Source organism: Phocoena phocoena, chromosome 1 (genome assembly GCF_963924675.1).
Source record: "Phocoena phocoena chromosome 1, mPhoPho1.1, whole genome shotgun sequence".
Lineage (NCBI taxonomy): Eukaryota > Metazoa > Chordata > Mammalia > Artiodactyla > Phocoenidae > Phocoena > Phocoena phocoena.
In genome coordinates this window covers 142,253,740-142,259,478 of record NC_089219.1, presented here as the reverse complement: position 1 = coordinate 142,259,478, position 5,739 = coordinate 142,253,740, and positions in this window count along the sequence as shown.

Sequence of the window (5,739 nt, the reverse complement as noted above, 5' to 3'; positions counted from 1 at the left end):
ACATGTGTTTCCAATATAGGGAGGCTTCTGACAATGTTCCCAGAAGAATTATATGCACATGTAATTGCTTATACTGTCTCACACTGTTTATAACCCATTCATTCCCTCCTTTCACTCACAGCTCTGTTCCAGCCATAAGCATTAGTAATAGTTCAGTAGCATTTTACACTTTTTTCCTAGGGCATTTTCTTCTGCTGTGGGCCTCAATCAAAATTGGCAGCTTTTCGGGTTACCTGGTAAATGGCTAAATCAGGATACATTAAGTGGGTATTGGGCCAAGGTGTGCCAAGTATTGGGTCTCTTTCTTAATAGTACAGGGCCAAAAGGCACAGCAAGTTGTTTCTCCCTTTGGTGGAGCTATCTTGATATCTCCCAAATGCACTTTTAGTGTTACCACAGGATCTGACATCAAAGTTGCCTGGTCTTGCCTTCATTCAAGGGGATCAGATAGTGTAAACAATTAGGTTAAGGAACTGGCTAAAGGATTTGATCATGAATTCTTTTCATGGCTTAAGTCAGATCTCTGTTTACTTGACTTGGAGTTTTTATTTGGTTTTATATTATGTGGTTGCTCCACTCCCAATTTTTTTCTAAGGAACTCATTCATAAACAAGTAGGCATAGCCAGATAGCGCTTCCAGATAGTCCAGTCTGATGATCATACCAGTCTCACTGCCTATTATGGTCTTGCCTCATCTCAGCCACCCCCATGCTGCTGCTCATTTCCAGTGCAGTATTTCATACCAGCATTTCTGGCCTATAGAGGATAGCTATTTTAAGTAGATGTTTAAAAACTGATGCTTTTAAAGATACTGGTGATTCCTTCAATACATATTTCAGGTGTTTGTTGAAGAGACTATCATCTAAGACCCCCTAGATGGCCATTTTTATAATTTCTAAAATAAGATATATCTAAAATTCTAGTATCCAACTTTCATTAACTACTGAATGCATTTTTAAGTGTGTGTTTGTGTACATGTGTTAACCAATTTAAAGAAAAAACTGTTAGTTTTCTCAACCCAGCTAGTCTAGTTCATATAGAATCTCTGATACATGAACCACATTGACAAATTCAGTAAAACTAAAATCATGTTGTACTCTGCTTAGTCAAGTATCCACAAAATCATTTCCCACATATACTTCCCACATTAGGGTTAATATACACTGGCATGTTCCTGCCTGCTATTCTTTTGTTATGTAAAATTTTAATTTGCCTAGGTTGATCTGAGGCATGCCAGGGTATAATTCTGATTAATGGTCTATGGATGAAAAGATATGGGGCATGAGGAAGATTGCTGACTACTTTCTCAATGTGAATTCCCTCAGATGAAGGTATACAGGCATCTACAAGCATGAAAGGAAATAGCTTTTCAGACAACAGGGAAGAGTTGCTCTTCTGTCAAGGAAAGTTCAGGGGGGATTTACAGGGGCTTGGAGGTTCAAATTACTCTGATGCCTCTAGTTCACGTTTTCCTAATGGATGTCTGAACTTTTGTGTAAGAAATCTAGCAAAGTTTTGATAGTGATCATTAGTGCTGTCCACCAATTATTTCCAGTTCTCATACTGAGCAAAACTGTACCTCCTTGTCCCTTTGAAGTTATGAAAGGCCATATGACTTGCTTTGGCCAAATATATATGAGAAGTGATGTTTTTCATTTCCCTTCAGAAGCTTTAAGAGCTAGTTCACAATTCATCACACTTTCTTTTTTTCCTTCTGCCACAATCACCAGCAATGGTCCAGATAGCAGAGGCTATATCAGCCTGAGTAGTGGAGTGAAGGTTATGCAGAGCAGAACTGCCAACCAACCTGCAATGAATATGTAGTATGAATGAGAAACAGACCTTTATTGCTTTAAATCACTGAGATTATAGGGTTGTTTTGTTACCAAAGCATAACCCAGGTAGCCTATCCTGACTGATACAACTCTGAAATGGTTAAACACTGAGTTTGATTCTTGGCTATTTCAATCCAATATGTGCAAGATATAGGAGATTCTTTCAATATATTCATATAAAGTCCCTGAAATTATATCCATTTTTTAAAAAACTGATACTTTAATATTTTGAGTCTATAAGTCCTCTGTTACCATTCATCCAGTGCCATCAGGAGCCTCCCTACCCTGCCATCCTCGAATTCCTCACACTCTTTATGTTGTTCCATGATAGAAACTATTCTAAGCCCCCACACTGTATTGTTTATTGAGAAATTTGTTTTTCCAGATAACTTTCTTAGCTGCTTCATCAAAGGGCACAGTACTTGATATCTCCCCTTCCCTGAGGATCTGTATCTTGAGGTTCATCATCACTTATGTTCCTTGGTTGAAATTAGCAGACACTGACTCTGTCTAACTTTCAAAAGGGGAGTTTATGGGAAGGATATTAGGGTCTTAAAGAGGAGACAGGAAGTTAGAGGACCAAACTTGGCAAGGGAAAGAAACTGGGGCAGCTCCAGAAAAGAAAAAATGAAGAATCAGGAGGAAATAACTACCATAATGCTGGAATAGCTGTTGCTGCCAGAAAAGATCTCTGGCTGTTCTTTCTGACCTTGCACCACCCCCTCAGACTTCAAAATCTTCCAATTAGAAGGTCTTAGATCATAATCTCACCCACTAGCAGTTCTAGGGAGTGGGAGAGGAATGGTCTAGCCTTTCAAAGTTTCACTGTTAGAGGCATAGGCTTGAAATTCCCTCCCAACACGATTATACACAGTGGGAGAGAGGTAAATCCTCAAAGAAATCAGGTTCTACCAGGGAGAAGAATTGATGCCAGTCAACAATACCACCAAAAAAGATAGTCATCTAATAGGGAAGTGAGAAAAGGAGAGAATAATATAGTACTTTTTTTTTGGCCACGCCATGCAGCTTGTGGGATCTTAGTTCCCCAACCAGGGATCAAACTTGTGCCCCCTGCAACGGAAGCATGAAGTCCTAACCACTGTACAACCAGGGAATTCCCTAACATGGTCCTTAATAAAAGAAAGGTTTATGGCTACATTATCTTTTTAGGTTACTGTAGGAACTCTGGAAGTATTCACTTATGAAATTCATTTTTTTTTTCTTGCAGAGTCATTAGTTGAAGGCACTTTGGAATGATAAAAACCCTAATTCAAACGAGGGTCTGTCATTTACTAGATATTTTGGGGCAAGTTCCTTAATTTCTTTGAATCTCCATTACCTCCTAGAGTTATCTGAGGATTTTGAGTTAATATCTAGAGAAGGCCTGACACACACCCTGCACTAAATAAGCATTAGCTTCTATCCCCTGTGTATTAGAGTTCTCCAGAGAAAAGAACCAATAGGATGTGCTTATATGTAGAAGGAGACTTATTTTAAGGAACTGGTGATTATTCTAAGGATCACACAATTATGGAGGCCAGCAAATCCAAAATCTGCAGAGTGGGCCAGCATGTTGGAGACCCAGAGAAGAGACAATGCTGAAGTTCAAGTTCGAAAGCCATCAGGCTAAAGACTCAGGAAAAATCCAATGTGTTGAAGTTCAAGTGCAAAGGCTGCCTGTTACAGAATTTCTTCTTGCTCAGAGGATGTCATTCTCTTGTTCTATTCAGGCCTTCAACTGATTGGATGAGGCCCACCCACATTATGGAGAACAATCTACTCTGCCCAAAGTTCACCAAGTTAAATGTTAATGTCATCCAAAAACATTCCCACATAAACATCCAGAATAATGTATGACTACATATCTGGGCATTGTGGTCCAGCCAAGTTGACACATGAAATTAAAAGTGGTCAAATAATAGCAATTTCAGGGATGAGATCACACCCTGAGAGATGCTATTTTTCAGGAAAACAGTTTTCCTTCTTTCTCTGCATTCACTAAAGCACTTTATAAGGCTGTTAAAACCAGCTGGGGAAGGGCTGCCTGTGATTGGGCCTATGGGAATGATAGGGATGGCAGGTGTGAGACATGAAAATGTAGGTCCCAGAGGTTAGGTACTCAAGCTTTAGAAGAGGCTCACCCCCACGGAGACCTCTGCTGTGGCAAGAAAAAGATATGGTTAGACCCCCAAAGAAAATAATAACGTTCATCAATACCAATTCCTATCAGCAAATCTTGAACCTGATCAAAAATGAGTTAATCGTGGGCTTCCCTGGTGGCACAGTGGTTGAGAGTCCGCCTGCCAGTGCAGGGGACACGGGTTCGTGCCCTGGTCCGGGAAGATCCCACATGCCGCGGAGCGGCTGGGCCCGTGAGCCACGGCCGCTGAGCCTGCGCGTCCGGAGCCTGTGCTTCGCAACGGGAGAGGCCACAACAGTGAGAGGCCCGCGTACCACAAAAAAAAAAAAAATGAGCTGACCATCTGCAAGCTTGTGACTATCTACTCTTAGAACAATGCCAGAATAGCGCTTTGGCACACTGCCCGTGGACACATATAAGCAAAATATTTGTGGCCAATATTCAAATCCTCATGATGACATAGGTGAGAAAGATAAGATTTCGGCAAGGACTTCTCAGAAGATAGATTAAATGCAAAGAGACTAATGGCTATATGTAACATGGCACATACCTGGAGATGAATGAATGTTCAAAATTAAGATTCTCATGAAACACATGCCCAGGCTAAACACAGACAGTGTCCACAAGAGACTGTTGGATGACCATGCTGAGGCTACCTGTGCTATGAGGAGCAGCTACAGGCCAAGAATGAAAAGATCATCCAGACTCTGTCCAAGAAGGAAGAAATTAAGAAATAAATCTCCTCTTATCTGTACATAGTAGCCTCAACAATAGATGATCCAAAAAACTCAATCCTTTACCTGGGGAATAAATGGTTAAAAGAAAGAGACAGAACATCTAAGGAATTTAATAAGTGACCAGAATAATATCACTAAATAAAAATTAATTTAATATTTAGGTTTAACCGTATGAAATTGCTATTTTTTTAATTAAATTAAATTTTTTTTGGCCACACTGCATGCAGGATCTTAGTTCCCTGACCAGGGATCGAACCCATACCCCTGCATTGGGAGTGCAAAGTCTTAACCACTGGACTGCCAGGGAAGTCCCTGAAATTGCTATTATTTGACCACTTTTAACCTACAACAATGGCCATTTCTTATGGTTCTGTTTAATATGTGTAGGAGTCAAGGTGAAGTCAAGATACAATCAGCAAACAGGAAAACTCTGCCCTATAAGTTATTATATCCTCATTCTAAGTCTAAGGAGATATAGCTGCTAATTGTGAAAGGGAAGCAGAATTGAAAATTTTGGTTTTATTGTTTTTTTTTGTTTGTTTTTGGCCACGCTGTGCGGCTTGCGGGGTCTTAGTTCCCCTACAAGGAATTGAACCCTCACCCTCAGCAGTGAAAGCATGGAATCCTAACCGCTGGAATGCCAGGGAATTTTCTGAAAATTTTAATACTGACAATTCAAAATTATAAAATCAGGGCCTTGAGATCAGTAGAACAGCTATTAAAGATTATGCTGGTGCAAAGTGTAATATGTATCATGCATAGTTATACAATGGAAAGAACTCTTTTCTCTTGCACATAGGACAAGTGGTTTGGCTAAACAAAGATAAGATTCTTTGAGGGCAAGGGCTGGGGGTTGGGGGAGAAAAATACTTATGCATGTATATGTAGGTGTACGTGTGTGTGTATAAATATAGGAGTGTGTGAGTTTATGTAAGTGTATTATGTGTGTGCATACTTATGTACATGGGTAGCTATGTATGTGTGTGTAAGTGTAGGTATAGGTATATGTGAGGTAAAATTCTCCAGT